We start from the raw sequence: 16,000 nt of genomic DNA, 5'->3' as shown, positions 1-16,000 counted from the left end.
CTGGAACGTGTTTAAAAATGATCACAAAAACTTTCTTTAACTCAAAAACTTGTTTACTCTGTTTACAATTTCCACTTATTAAACTTCTAGTATACTTGCAAAGAGGTTAGCTAACTCTCTATTAAGTTACTTTTACAAACTGTATATCAACTTCAAATTTATGCCAATAGATTCTCTTAATGACACTTATTGTTACTGTTAATCTAAATCTTAATTGTCCAACTAAAACACATTATAAGAGGAATTGTACAAAGATATATAACTTACAAAAGCTCTGTATCGCACATTCAGTCAAAGGTCTTGCACAAAAAGTTCTAAGGCAATTCTCTCATCTCAGATCTTGAGCTTCCTTCAGGAAATCTGGCTTCAGAAATATCTCATTGGGAAAATATATTGGCAATTTACTGCTTTGTTTGTAAATTGTTTTCTAAGTCAAATAATAGCTTAATGAAGGGGTTTTAATGACTGGGGAAATATAACATGAACCTTATGTGATCACGAGCATTCTACTGAGAATATGCGAGCAATTGGCACATATCACAAAAGAAAATCAAGTTCTGTAAATAGTCGAATTGATTCTGAATTGATCAAACAAATACAATCTGAAGAAAATTATTGGAGAGAGGTTTTAAAAAGAATAATAGCTACTATTAAGTTATTGAGCAAACTAGGGCTAGCATTTAGAGGAAATACAAATGATATTTTTTCTGATTCTTGTGGAAATTATTTATCGTGTTTACATTATTTAAGTGAATTTGATGATTTTTTAAAACATCACATGAAAATTACTTTTCATCTTCAACAAGAATATGAGGTATACTCCTTAAACATTTAGAAAAAATCTTTAACAGTTAAAAGACTGAGTGAAACAAGGTGGTTTGGAAGAGCTGATGCTATATTGGCTTTGAAACGTGGATATAAACAAATTAAAGACGCATTACTTGAACTATCCATTTCTCCTCATGAAAAACCTATATCTAAATTAGAGAGCTCATCGTTGGCTGAACATTTTGACAAACCAGAAACATTGCAGGCGTAGACTTCTGTGGCTAATTGGTTCAAAAGATATATTTCGGCGATTAATCACCGAAATATATCTTTTTAAACCAGAAACAGCAATTTTAACAGTTATGTGGGACAAAAGTTTACAACAAATAAATGCTACTAGTAAATCTCTACAAGATCCTGATATGGATTTGTTTTTGGCTAATAATTTGTTACACTCTTTAATTGGTTTTATTTTAGATATAAGAAATAGTTTTGCTGCTGTAAATGAAGAAGCGAATTTATTAACAGATGAGACAAAATTTAAAGATGAAAAGGAAAGAGTTAAAAAACGAAAAAAAATGAGTGACGAAGTTTCACAGTCTAACAATGAGATTATTATTATAATTATATTAGATGGGAAAGAAAATTTTGCTGTGAACACTTTTAACCCCTTAATGTACCAATTAAAAATCAGAAAGCGGTCGTTTTTCTGCCAACTATTTTGGGAGAGGGTGATTTGTTGGATCAAATTCATCATTATTTGAAAAATAATGATGAATTTGTGCAAATGCAATAGCCAATACACACCGTTGGCAACTTTCCTCGGCTGAAAGGAAATAGGCACAAGATTGTCTAGCGTCTACATTCGGTTGTATTTATATGTGAAACCAAAATTCAAAATTAATTTTGGTGCAATAAACAAAAGGCGTGTCACAGACGTCTTTGTATGTTAAGGGATTAATGTCATTTGCGATAAGCTAATTTGGAAATTAATGAAAGAACAAAAAGCTATTTCGGCATATTAGATATGTTTGACATTTTTTTGAAGGAAGATATAGATCAAGACAAGTACAAGACTAGTATTGATAAAATTTTACAAACATATGGAAACTGATATTGATCCGGAAAAATTTACTGATGAAGTTAAGCAATTTTTAATAATGATAAAGGAAGAAAATTCTTCAATTAAAAATATGTATGTTTGACATTTAGATATGTTTGACATTTTTTTTTGACATAATTTGGAAATTAATGAAAGAACAAAAAGCTATTTCGGCATATTAGATATGTTTGACATTTTTTTGAAGGAAGATATAGATCAAGACAAGTACAAGACTAGTATTGATAAAATTTTACAAACATATGGAAACTGATATTGATCCGGAAAAATTTACTGATGAAGTTAAGCAATTTTTAATAATGATAAAGGAAGAAAATTCTTCAATTAAAAATATGTACAAATTCATAACCAATGGGTTAAGGTCTACTTTTCCGAACGTAGAAACAATTTTTAAAATATTTTTGACAATGCCTATTTCAAATGCAACTGCTGAACGCTCATTTTCAGTGTTGAAACAACGAATAAAAAATTATTTAAGAAGCAACTTGCACCAAAATAAAACAAGTGACCTGTCGTTATTATGCACTGAATCAGATGTAATAGACTCAATCAATGATGACATTATAGATATATTTGCTAAAACCAAAGCCAGAAAAAAAAACTTTTAGTTATTAATTTTTTTATTTAAATTTGAACTGATTTATTTTTATACTTTTTTTAAAATGCAAATATATGTATACCAATGTTGTATTGTGTTATTAAAATGAGTTATTATGGAAATGTTGACTTTTATTTTCAATAAACCAAAAAAATGCTTATTTTTGAGGGCCTCATAATGATGTTGCGCCTTGGGCCTCCAAAAGTATAAATGCTGCCCTGCAGAGAATGATGCAGTTATAGGAATAGAATGTAACGAATACTGTATTTTCAGAGAAGATAGAGGAAATAAGGCAGGAGGAGGAGGATATTATTAATGATAACTGAAGAACTTCAACGAACAAAAAGAGAAGTTAAGGAAGATAGAGGTCAATAGGTCAAAATATATTTTTGGTTGCTGCTATAGACTGGAGGATCCAGAAGACGATGTGGATGGCATGCATCAGCAGATTAGTACAATGAGTGCAGGCTGAGCAATTATCGTGGGAGACTTCAACTATAGTGATATAGATTGGAAGGAGGAAAGGACACATGGCAAAATAGAAATGGAATTTATACAGTGACTAAAGGATAATTACCTGAAACAGAATGTGATGGAATTTAAGAAGATGTGTGATATAGGTATTGTGTAAGTGGATAGTGTGGGTTTCCCACGATGAGTCATTCGACTCCATGAAGTATCCAAATAAATAATAATAATATCTTAGCCATGGTTTTCCATTAAATGTTCCAGGTGATCCAAGGAAAGAAAACAGCCTATCATAAGTGGCTTGAGACAAAAAAACCTCTACTTGATTCACAGCCTACAACACTTGTAAAACCATCATTAAAAGAGCCAAGTTTGACTTTGATATGACCAGTGCCAATGGCAAGTCATGCCATCTGCCCTTTGCCAAAGCTGTTGGATGCAACTTCTGTCCTCTTTCTCATCTTAATGGTGTCATTGTATCATCACCTAAAGATAAGGTGGATGTCCAGGTTTCATTCATCTCTTCCAACTCCTCCACAGATGACCAAGTTAATCGTCATCTTCCTTGCCTAGAACAATGCATCAGATGCTTCCTGTGGCTTTCTGCCACAGAGTCATTAGAAAAATCTAGAAAAGCCTGAATACCAAAAAAGGCAATTGGTCCTGACAAAATCCCACCTATTTATGCTCAAGAAATGTGTGCTCCTGAACTAACATCTGTTCCATCATCTATATATGCATTATATTATACTCAGCTGGCACCCACCCTACAGAATTCAAGGAAGTCCATATGCAACTGATTCCTGAAAAATGTGATAAATGTTTACCATTAAACTATCAACCTATTGCTCTCACATCAGTTTCGTCCAAAGTAGTGGAAAAGGTTATACAGAGTCAACTTCAACATCTGGGGGATTATCAGCTAATTAGTGACTGTCAGTATGTCTTTTGCCAATTTAAATCAACAAGAGATTGCCTGACTTACATCACCCACCTCTAGACAAGTGCCAGGGAAAAGTTTCGAGAAACCTGTGCTGTTGCACTTACCATTCCCAAAAGGTATTTGATAAGGTCTGACATCAAGAGCTTCTCTACAAATTACCATCACGTGCACTGCCTGCCCACCTTTGTAATTGGATTTCCAGCTTTCTCTCATATTGATCACTATGTTAATGGTGAAAGGTGCTCTCTCTTCAGATTTTCCTGTTAATGCATTTATATAAATGACCTGCTCTGCACCACAAACCCTGTTTCTATTTTGGATGATGATAGCAGTCTCATCCTACTCATAAAATAAGCCTTGCAGTGCTCAAACATTTAAGCTTCAAGATCATCTGTAATAAACGCACACTGAGATGTAAACCTAGTTCCTTCAACTTCACTATAACACTGTAGAACTGCCACGGAAAGTCCACTTTCTCACACTCTTGCCAACTTCTATTTGAAACATTTAGAAGACATCTTTTTCTCATCCTACACCTGCAGCCTTCATCTTGGATTTGTTTTATAGAAAACATTTTTGTTATCTGGCTTCACAATAAAAAAACATTACCTACCTTTTTTTTTTTTTTTTTTTTATAACTAACATAAATAAATCTAAATCCACAAATTAATTTTACTATGAAAATAGAAAAAGAAAAATTATCTTTCCTATACAATCTTCAGATGAACTAATTCCTTCCATTTATTGAAAACCTACCTTCACAGGATGCTATAGTCAACAACAATCAGCTCACCATCCCTGTCAGAAGACAGGAATTATTAAAGTTTATTACACTGTGCTCACATTATATGTTCTACACCACAACAAAAACAGCATGAACTTTTAAACATCAAAGGTGGGTGGTTGATGGAGAGATATCAGAGTAGTTTATTCAGGGGTAGAATCCAAAACACAGCCTGTGACTAGTGGTGTGCCGCATGGTTCTGTTCTTGGGCCACTGCTGTTTAATTTGTTCATTAACGATATAGGGAAGGATCTAAGAGGAACGGTTCATTTGTTCACTGATGATGCAAAGTTGGATGGGACAATAGTGAATGCAGAAGATGTCAAAATCTTGCAGGATGATTTGGATAGATTGGAGATCTGGGCTAAGGATAATGGATGTCAATTTAATGATACAAAATGTAAGATTATGCATTTTGGGGTGAAAAGATTAGCAGCAATATATCACATTGGTGGAACTGTGCTCCAGAGATTGATGAGGCCAGGGACTTGGGATGGTGGATAGGGAAATGAAGTTTAAGGGACACATTGCAAAAGTGGCTAAATCAGCTCATCAAATCACTTGGTTGCTGAAAAATACTTTGACGAGCAGAGACAAGCAAGTTATTGTTCCTCTGTACCGGGCCTTGATAATACCTCATCTCGACTACTGTGCCAGATTTGGTCACCTAGGTTTCTTCTTGATGGGGAGGAGGTGGAGAGGATCCAGAGGCGAGTGACCAAGATGATAGCAGGTCTATGGAATGAACCTTATGAGAACAGGTTGCAGATTTGTAGATTACAGAAATTGGTTGATAGGCAGAAAAGGAGAGATATGATTGAGACATTCAAATTGCTGAAGGGTTTCTATAGGATTAATTCAGAGGATATTTTTGAGATCAGGACTGGTGGTGAGAGAACTAGGGGACATCTATGGAAGCTGGGCAAGAGTGTGGTTAGCAAGGGTGTTAGCGCTGGGTTCTTTACTTTTAGAGTGGTAAATGAGTGGAATAAGCTGCCAGAGTCTGTTGTGAGTACTATGACAGTGAATGAGTTCAAGGCAAGGTATGATAGATACTGTAAGAATATCAAATAGTTGTGTATACATGATGTTTAGGGCCTCCCTCGATGAGTCTAAGGGCTCCCTGGAGTTGCCCGTAATAATAGTAATAATAGTTATTGTCTGAACTTGAATTGGAATGATTGCCTCTCACTTTCAAAAATATGGGAAAGTCTTATTCTAATCACATATAATTAAAGGATTTTTTTAAAATAATTAATAATATAATTAAGTAATAGCTAGTAATATGTTACCAGTGAGCCTATATAGCTCAGTGGATGTGGCGTTTGCACACCACTGCGCTTGACTGCATGAAGGAAGACTTCTTGGTTTCGACTCTAGTCAATGACTAGAAGAAATTTTTCTAAGCCTTTTTTTGACCGGTTCTTGAGTTAGTCGATCTCTGGCATGGGCAAGCAGGTTTTTTTCTCCCAGAAACTTGGGTTTTTAGTCCCGTAAACTCAAGAAAATCGACCGTAGAACCCACATTATTTCAGTCATTAAATACGAGTGTTAGGGTTAAGGAGCAAGAGATGGTGGCACTTGTTGAGCTGCCTCTCTTCACTGCATGCCACTTAATTAGTTTTAGCCTTGGGCCAGCTATCTCTGATAACTGGCCCAAGTGAGAGCCTCACCTACTCCCTATATACAGGTATAAAAAAGCGTTAGCTGATTTTTTTTTTATGTTACCAGTTTTTGCTTTGCAATATTTTATGAGTAACACCACATGGCTATCAGTGTTTTAAATTTGTCCATTGTTCTAGTTATACCTTTTATTCTATTATCAAATGACATTGAAAATTATCTATAATTTTCAGATCAAAATATACAGATTTTATTAAATTTTATTTATTCATTCTTTCTTGTATCATGTGAATTTTAAGAATGTTATGGCACAAATATCCTTAAAACAACAAATTCTAAATGTTGAGCTTGGTCCAGTAGCTGGCTTTTCACTATCAGGTTCTTGTTTAAACAGGCAATGAAATCATATATTTCAGGTTTAAGACAACAGAGAGCATAATTTTGTTGGCTAAGTCCCAAATTGCCTACTCATTCTTGTTTATTCAGTACCCTGGGGCATATAAGCCCCCAGGGTACTGAATGGGTGGGTAGTGTGGCCGAGCGGTCTAAGGCACCAGTCTCATTGAGGCGTGGGTTCGAATCCCATCACTGCCATTATTTGCTAGGTTAGTGTGTTCGCTTTCCAGTCAAGAGGCTGCAGGTTCGAATCCGGCATGGGCATGGATGTTTGTGATTGTCTGTGGAAATACTAGTGGTGGTGGTCGGTGGTAGATGGCGTTGGTGTAGTTGTGGTCAGTTGGTGGATTGTGAGTGGTGGAAGCAGAGTTGTAGAGTAGATGCCCACCCTCGATGAGTCTTTGGACTCCCCGGAGGTGACTAATAATAATAATAAGCTAGATAGATGGGCAAATGAATGGGGGGGTGTCAGTTTAATGCAGCAAAATGTAAAGTCTTGAGGTTTGGGACACATCGATGGGACGCTGCATACTCTATGGGAGGAGTTAAACTGGAGGAAGTAGGGGAGACAAGAGATCTGGGGGTTGATGATTGATAGAAACCTGAAATTTAGGGGACATATTGCAAAGGTAGTGAAGGTAACACAGAGGATTGCTGCAATAATGAGAAGGACACTGACCTGCAGAGATAAAAGGGTTATCATTCCATTGTATAATACTCTGATCACACCACACTTAGACTACTGTTCTCAGATCTGGTCCCCATGATTTGAACGTGATAAATTAACTGTGGAAAGGGTACAGAGGCAGATAACAAAGATGGTTTCATGACTGTACAATGTTAGTTATGAGGATCGGCTAAGGGAGTGTGGATTGCAGAGTTTGGAGGACAGAAGAAGGAGAGGTGATATGATTGAGACTTTTAAACTGTTGAGAGGTGGTTACAGAGTTGACACTGGCGAGTTCTTTCATTTGGTTGAACAGCGGGAAGGAGTCATATCAAGGGGCCATCCCTGGAAGTTACAAAAGGAAACTGTGAGAAAGTAGGTGAGGAGTGGTTTCTTTGCATGGAGGGTGGTTGAACCATGGAATGCATTGCCTGATAGAGTGGTGAGAGCGAGAATGGGTCAATGCGTTTAAGGAGTGGTATGATAGACTTTGTGTTTCCTAAGAGGGACCTCCCTTGATGAATCTTGATAGACTTGTGTTTCTTAGAAAGGACCTCCCACAATGAGTCTTTTGACTCCATGTAGGTCTGAATAATAATAATAATATCATATGAAGGTGAGGATTGAACATCAGGTCAGACACCACACTTGGATCACCACATTCCTTAAAGGTGAAGTGAAGTTTCCTCCTAGTTATTTGGCTTAGTGACCAATGCACCCTTGTCTTACATGTTATTTTACATCAAGACATCTTCCTGTAACTCATTCAATTCCATTGTATAACTTAAATATAGACATTCCAATCACACCATATAATTGTACTGATTTGAACAGCTTTTATCTTGGCATCAGGTCATATATCTTTCCCAGATCTACAAAACTTAAATACAGATCCTTGTTATGTTCCCATAATTTCCTATTGGACAATTATTGGAATTTGGAATTTCCTAATTCCCAGTTTGTCTTTTGCAAGTTTCTCTTCCATCAAAAATGCTCAAATATGGAAAATGCCTCTGTAATTCTCACATTGTTTTATTTCCTTTTTTTTTTAATAGATAAGCACTATGAGGCTCTACTCCAATCTTTTGGAATTCAATCTTCTTACCAGGCAATCTGATCTGCAGTGTAGCCACTATAAAACTTTTATACTTCCATATTTGAGCATTTCTGATAAAACATCTACTCCAGCTGTCTTTTCACATTTCTGGTTTCTGATGGTTTTTTCTACTTCAAGTTCTGATAATATATATTCCTTATTGCATCCTTCTTGAATATTTTCTGCAACTGTTTGGAAATGCTTGTTCATTTAAGAACCTTTCAAAGTACTTACTCGAGACTTCCAAAACATCTTTATCTTCATTTTATCTTCACCTTCATCAACTGATTCCTTTTACACTATTATTTCCTCTATTCCTCAGCTTTCTCAATAGCCTTCAGAGCATTTTGTCTCCTTTGTAATAATGGTCTGCATTCTTACCAAATATTCCCATGGCTTGTTCTGCTACTCTAACCTATGGCTTATGTTCTTTCTCTCTTACGTTTTTATACTATGTACTAGGGGGATCCACCTCCTGACGCCTACGGCGCCCAACCCCCCGTGTTTCGGTGGGTTGGGCGCCGGTTCTCCTTCAATTCTAATGACTCGACACTCAGGGTAGCCCCTGAGTTTCAAAATGTTTCAAATAACTTGACAAAAACGTTACATAAAAACATTACAAAAAACGTTACAGCCTACATCCGTTTCAAGCCGACGTCACATCCATTGCCAATTTTAGCTTATCATTTTATAGTATAGAGTAGATAAACATCTGTGTATTCTCTTACAGAACCTGCTCGTTTATTGCCCAAAAAACATTTGATATGCTTTCTTCTTTTTCAGAACTAACTACCTCTTGAACTTCTTTAGTCCACCTTGATGCTTGGATTTTTCTGTTCTTGCAACAACTTTATTCCATGCTTCCCTGGCTGAATCAATCAGTCTTTTCTTCAGAATATGCTGCTGAGTCTCCAAGGTTTGGTTCTTGCTTAACCTTTTCATTTTCTCCAATAATATATTTGAGTCTACAATTCACTACTGAAAGCTTCTTGACTTTGATCATTTTTAAAATTTTCAAATATATTCTTCTTTTCAATATGATATTCACTTTTTCCTGCTTAAGACTAAATAGTAATTGCTTCCAATTTTAAATACCCTGCATATTCCTGTGTCCACAACAAGTGTAGAACAAGAATAAAATATCGTCTTATTTTGTGCTCTCTCCACATGAATTTATGCATATCTTTATGTTATGCATGCCGTTTGTAATGACTAGTCCATGTCTTGAACAGAAATCGAGCAAGTACTTAGAATTATTATTATTAGCTTTGCTCTTCTCCAAATTTTCCCATACCATTTCTATGTCTGGTAATTGTTTCCTATTGCTATTAAAACCTCCAACAAAAACAAGTTCTTCCTTTGTCAGCTACCTTCCTGAACTCAAAAAACTCCTCTACTTCTTCCTTAGCAGAATCTTCTGTAGGAACACCAATAAGTCTCATCACTTAATTTTTCCATTTTGAAATATGCCCACACACACACACACACACACACTACTTGAAATTACTTGCCATTCAAGAAGTTTATCTTCATGTGCTACTCCCTCTATCAATGATCACTACTGCCAGAATAAAATCTCATAGTCTTATTTAGCAGTATCTCATCTTTTTAGTCTTCTTAGTATCAATAATGTTAATCATGTCAACTGGATACTTCTTTAATTCTTCTGCAAGTTCGACTTATGTTCCAGTAATAATTCTATCACTGAAGATTGCCTATTTTCAAGGAGTATGTTGGAGAGTTTCTTCAAATACTATTTGCAGTAATTCATAAAGTTAATGTCAATGCCACCATAAACAGACTTGTCTTCCAGTGGAAGACTTAAAATAATGAGGAGGAAGAAACCAATTTGTAAGAACTTTGTATGTTTTTGATAACAGAAATGTATATTATGACGACAATAGAAATATGTAATGTGATGACACAAGTAAGTACCTCCATAGCGCAACTGGATGAATGATTGAACATTGCACCCTTCAACTGAAAAAGAACCGAGTTTGATTCTTGTCATGATGAAAGGTTCTTTATATGAGCTTTTTCAATGGAAGTCAAGTTATCCGATCTCATATAGAGGTTGTAGGGTTTTTCCTTCCACATACAGGCAAATCAGCCTTGAGAACACCTGCAACTAACAGATGACAAAAAAAAAAAAAAAAAACTATTTGAAGTGGTGGGCAATACAGGGCAGTGTGTGTTTGATAGGAGTAGTAGCAGTGTAATTGGTGGATTAAGCAGAGGAGATAGGGAGTTGTGTGCCCTTCCACAATGAGTCCTTAGACTTCTTGGAGGTGTCATGTAATAATAATAACAATGGGTATGGGCAAGTATGATTCCATCCTTAAATGACATAGCAACCGTCAAGACTTTTGTACCCTTCAGTATATCCTCTGTCAACAAGTGTCCAAGAGCTTCTGATGCATAATTTAAAAAAAAAAAAAAAATCGATTTTACGTAGAAATAAATAATTATCTGGAAATTTGATATTATTTTTGCAACTTCAACAATCTATAACATCCACATCTCGATTTTATTTACACAGCACTTTTTAATATTTCTTAAAACTGTTAAAATGTTACTGTGCTGCGTTCATAAAGTCAAAGATTTAAATATTTTCTTAAAAAATTGTATCTACTTCTAGGATTGTAACATCATTCTATATGTTAGAATGAATCTTACTATTGCCTTCCTTGATGAGTCTTGACTCCAGGAGGTGTTTGTATAATAACAAACGACAAAGCGTGAAAAAGAATGTCTCCTAAATTATAAAATTACACAACCAACTGGAGGAAAAGGAAACTCAACAAGAAATGATTCCACCCACCCCAGAATATACGCATCCTGCGGAGAACGGTATATACCATAAAAGGACCTACTTAGGGATTAACCCAACTGTCATTTATCAGCAATGGTTAACAAATGATTGAAAGAAATAGAAATTCTATAGAACGTTTGATTTCAAATGCAAAATACATCAAAAGTAAACAATGCAATATTTACTCTACTGCGTTGAAATTAATACTTACCTCAGCCTAAAATCAAGTGTTCTCTTCAATCGATTACAAACATTGACTTTAAATATAAAATAGCATTTGCAAAGTAGAACGCAGTAAATCGCCACGAATGTTACAATACAGAAACCATATAATACATATTTACATTAAAATAATGTATAAAGCCACGAACATTCGGTTCGAAATGCATCGCGACAATCCTTGCGACGTACAAGATGAATATAGCGCAACATACAAAGCATGTTAACCTTTACTTCGTATCTTACATCATATCCTCTGGAACCATCCACAAACGACTAATGGAAGCTAGAAACTGTCACAAATATGTGAGTCATTCATCACACATGGAAAGCAGATGATTAATGATAAGACGAACTGCTTATACGTGCAAACATATAAACATATCCCTTTATCCGTGTTGTCTAACAAGACATTTGCGCATTGCTCTCGCACGATCATATGATCAGTAGCGTACCCACAATCTCTGAGCAAGAGTATCTAATCCAGAACTTCGTTCTCTCCTGTTCCATAGGAGAGAAGAGGTGGTGAGTTCCCACGAATCTTCCTTTCTTCTTTCTTTGAAACGCATCTCATCATATAATGATATATTTTGTAAAAAGATGGTGCTGCTATCATTTCTAGATTTTTCTTACATTGCACAACTTTTATCCCTTTTGGGTGAGTTTTTCAAAATACAATAAGCGTTTATAGCAACACATCGGGCTTTAAGCTGACTGGGCCCAATCATAACCCACGTTCATTAACGAATCAAGAATTGTAAAATTTGATAAAATTTTACAAATGAAAAGCAAGGAAAACGTCTTTGTAATCAGTTTCTTTTTTTGTAAAAGTATAAAAATGAAATATGTTATTTAATTTTTAATGTTGTTTAATGATAGATTCCCTACTAATTATCTTCAATTAGGGTTCTCACAAAAATATTATTTTATTTTTAATGTTGTTTAATGATAGATTCCCTACTAATTATCTTAAATTAGGGTTCCCACAACAATGATCCCAATTATAAGAATCGTTTTATCGGTACAAGTTGTTCCAAGACAGAATCGAGATACATAATTCAAATTTGGTATTGGAATCCTTAAAAAAAAAAAAAAAAAGGAGGGGGGACATACTAAATTAGTTATTGTGTGTTAGACTGAATACTAGAGTTAAAATGACAAACAGCATAAGAGAGACATGGATGAATCGAGAAACTCTGCAGGACCAGGGGGGAAAGTGAATGTTATGGAGGAGAAGGGAGTATAAAGAGCATACTCGACTTAGCAAAACATAATTCTAGAGAATTTCTGCAGTTCTGTGGCTAACATAAGAAAAAAGTGAGCATAGAAGTCTGACTTTAGTAGCAAATATATTGGTAAGCGGGTAATATCCGCAGAAGATACAGTAAAAATCTCAATAAGTATATTGTCGTTCTACGGCATGTTATGGACGATAACACAAAATACGTACGGGAAAGAAAGAGCAGAAATTGGCAGTTCATAATTGCGAAGTATTTGAGATTTTAAATAAGGTTGATAAAACTATGAGCTTGGATTTATAAGGTATGCCTATATGCATGCAGTGATATCTGTAAAGACCATGAGCTTGGATTCATAAGGCATGCCTAAGTAGGATATCACGGCATATATTGAGGCAATGTACAAGGCGATAACACTTCCCTTGCTTGATTGTTCAACTAGACTCCATCAACAGAAACTGCTTCATCAAAAAGGGAAGGAGAAGGCAAAAAGTGCCAGTAGTGGAAACCTAAGAACCATGCAAATCGATTTGTGTGTCAAGAATGAAAATTATTATTATTACGTAACACCTCCAGGGAGTTCAAAGACTCATCAAGGGAGGGCACCCACTCCACAACTCGCCACCAACTACAACTAACTGCAAGTACACCAACGCCATCTACCGCCTACCACAACCACTAGTATTTCCGTAGACAATCAAAAACATTCATGCCCACGGCATTCGACCGGTTCTCGAGTTAATCGATCTCTAGCACGGGCAAGCGAGTTTTTCTCCCGGAAACCCGGGTTTTTCGTTCCGTAAACTCAAGAAAAATTGATGTATAACCCACACTATTTTAGACATTAAAAAAATTATGTTAGTGTTAGGGACCACGAGATGGCGACACTTGTTGAGCCGTCTCTTCACTGAGGGCTGCGTAAATTAGTGATATCCTTCGGCCAGCTATCTCTGATCGTCTTCAGTCTCCAAAAGTTAGATAGAGCTAAAAAAAAAACGGTCTTTCTACTCCGTATACGGAATAAAAAGGCATTAGCTGTTTTTTGGGGGAGAAAGGGGGCTGCCGGTCTCCATCTTTCATCATTCAGTGACAGAATGATGCTTTTCAATATGAAATTTGAATATCATCTTGAAAAGAAGAATGCATAAGAACGTTGTAAACAAACTTGAGCAGCCTTCAGAGAGTGACTAGACTCAAATACACAAGCATTATTTAAGGGGAAAATGAAAAGAGTGAAATCAAGAATAAAACCTTGGAGATATTTAGCGGAAAATTCTGAAGAAAGTATTGATAGATTCAGCCAGAGAGGATGTGTCACGAGGTTATCTGCGAGAACTCCATAACAGATTCGAAGTAAAAGAGGCAGTCAAAGAAAAGAAGAAAAACTTGCTGAAGCTCATGACATGCAAGCAGCATGTGATCTTGGTGAATACAGAGAAAATTGTATGTAAGAAGCACTGTATAAAACTAGCTCAACAGAAGTTATGGGAAGATTGCAGAATGAACTTAGAAAATAAATATCAGGAAAGTGGCAAAATATTCTGGAAGAAATTGAAAAAAAAAAAAAAACTTACGAACTGAGAAAAGACTCTTTTCTTTTCAAAAGAGTACTGCAAAAGGAATCAGAGATGATAAAGATGAGATGGAAACTGAAGATAAAAATGTTCTAGATGTCTGGAGTAATTGCTTTGAAAGATTGCTGAATGGGGCAACCAATGTCAGCATGGTATTCTCAGAGAATGCAATCAGGACTGTTAATACTAAACTAGGAAAAGCCTTCAAAACGCAAAATGAGGAAGTACAGCTTGAGCAGATAATATTCTACCTGAAATGTTAAAATATAGATCTATTAAAAGTTTTACAACGGCTGCACTGCACTGCAGAATTCAGAAGGCTTTGTCAAAAGCTTCGAATTCCGGATTATTGGAGTAGAGTTTCTATAGTACCATCAGCTGAAAAGGAAAATAAAACGGAATAAGAGCATTATAAAAAATTTCTGTACTAAGAACTCCTGCTATTATTTATGAAAGTGCACTTGAGAAACAGCTAAAAATATTGTGGAAGTGAAGTTTTTTCTTTTTTTAAAAAAAGCTGGATTTCAGAACAAATAGTGTCGGGATAAAAGGTTCATCAAGGAAAATAGTGGAGAAGTAATATGAATTAACAAGGATCTGTATAACAAGTTTTATAGATCTGGAAATGATATATGACAAGATGGCAAGAGGAAATCCTCTTAAAAAGGATATCAACAACAGTTAATAGATATTTGAAATGAAAGTCAGCAGTTAAAATTGAAGGAGGCACAGTAAGATGGTTTGATGTTACATCAGATGTGAGACAATAGTACATTACTTGTATCGCCACTGTTTTTCATCTATAGAGAACACATTATAAAGGAAAGTGATATTAAACCTCAGGGACGAATGCTGATCTTGAAATTCACACTTGCTCTTGTTATCATTCAGGGAGTGAAAGGTGTGATTGAAGTCTGATTAGCGGAATAATGAATTACTGACCATTTAAAACTATATATTTAGAACTTTATGTACATTTAATCATACAAATACAACATTTATTTTACAAATCATATTCTATCTTTTTCAATTTAGCTACTTGAATACAAATTATACCCGGTTCTTCTTTATGAACTGGTCAATAACATCGTCATAAAAAGTTGGCTGTAACTCAATTTTCCCAAGCAACACGCACACTTGTAAAGGTTGGCTGAAGCTCACTAGCTAGAGCTACTTTGACTGCGTATGGCCTTGTGTTTAAGACGACATGAAGGGAGCGGAAATGGCTATGCGCGCGTATGAAATCACAGTGCTACACCGAGGACCTAGAAGCTCCTACAACCGAGCAAGCCAAGGTAGCTTTGACTAGACGAGCAAGCATCGGCCATCGATACACAATGCTAAGCTCAATTTTTGCCGCGCAAGCTTAAGACGTCTTCTGTCTACAAAAATAGAAGCCTAAATGAAATGCTCATAAATGCATGCATTTATTAACAAATAAATATTACTTCTTTCTCAATTAATGAGCTTGCGCAGCAAGCATGGAGAATTCGCCCCTGTTAAACCTGATGTCAAGATTGGAGAACTTCATCTCAGCTCTTTTCTTTCTGCAGATGATGTTACACTTATAAATAAATTCTCTATAGTTCTTCAAGAATCCTTAAAATTGAATAACTGCTGTGATAAATTTGGTATGAATATCAGCAATAAAAAAGATAAAACAATGAAAATAGAGAAAAAAATTTAAAAGTCAA

The 16,000-nt window shown here is 35.6% G+C and overlaps 1 protein-coding gene across 1 annotated transcript in view; it reads right to left on the bottom strand.

Moving 5' to 3' along the window:
• LOC150108057 (uncharacterized) overlaps positions 1 to 11,524 on the bottom strand; it is an 83,714-nt gene extending 72,190 nt beyond the window's left edge. The window contains exon 1 of the mRNA XM_090415876.1: positions 11,487 to 11,524. The gene's annotated coding sequence lies outside the window, so the exon portion shown is untranslated. The remainder of the gene's footprint in view (positions 1 to 11,486) is intronic.
• Between the last annotated feature and the right edge of the window lie 4,476 nt (positions 11,525 to 16,000).

The sequence above is a fragment of the Typopeltis vanoorti genome, chromosome 3 (genome assembly GCF_054136105.1).
Source record: "Typopeltis vanoorti isolate ZY-2024b chromosome 3, IOZ_Tvanoo_1.0, whole genome shotgun sequence".
In the NCBI taxonomy this organism is placed as follows: domain Eukaryota; kingdom Metazoa; phylum Arthropoda; class Arachnida; order Uropygi; family Thelyphonidae; genus Typopeltis; species Typopeltis vanoorti.
This window is presented reverse-complemented; position numbering and strand designations above follow the sequence as displayed.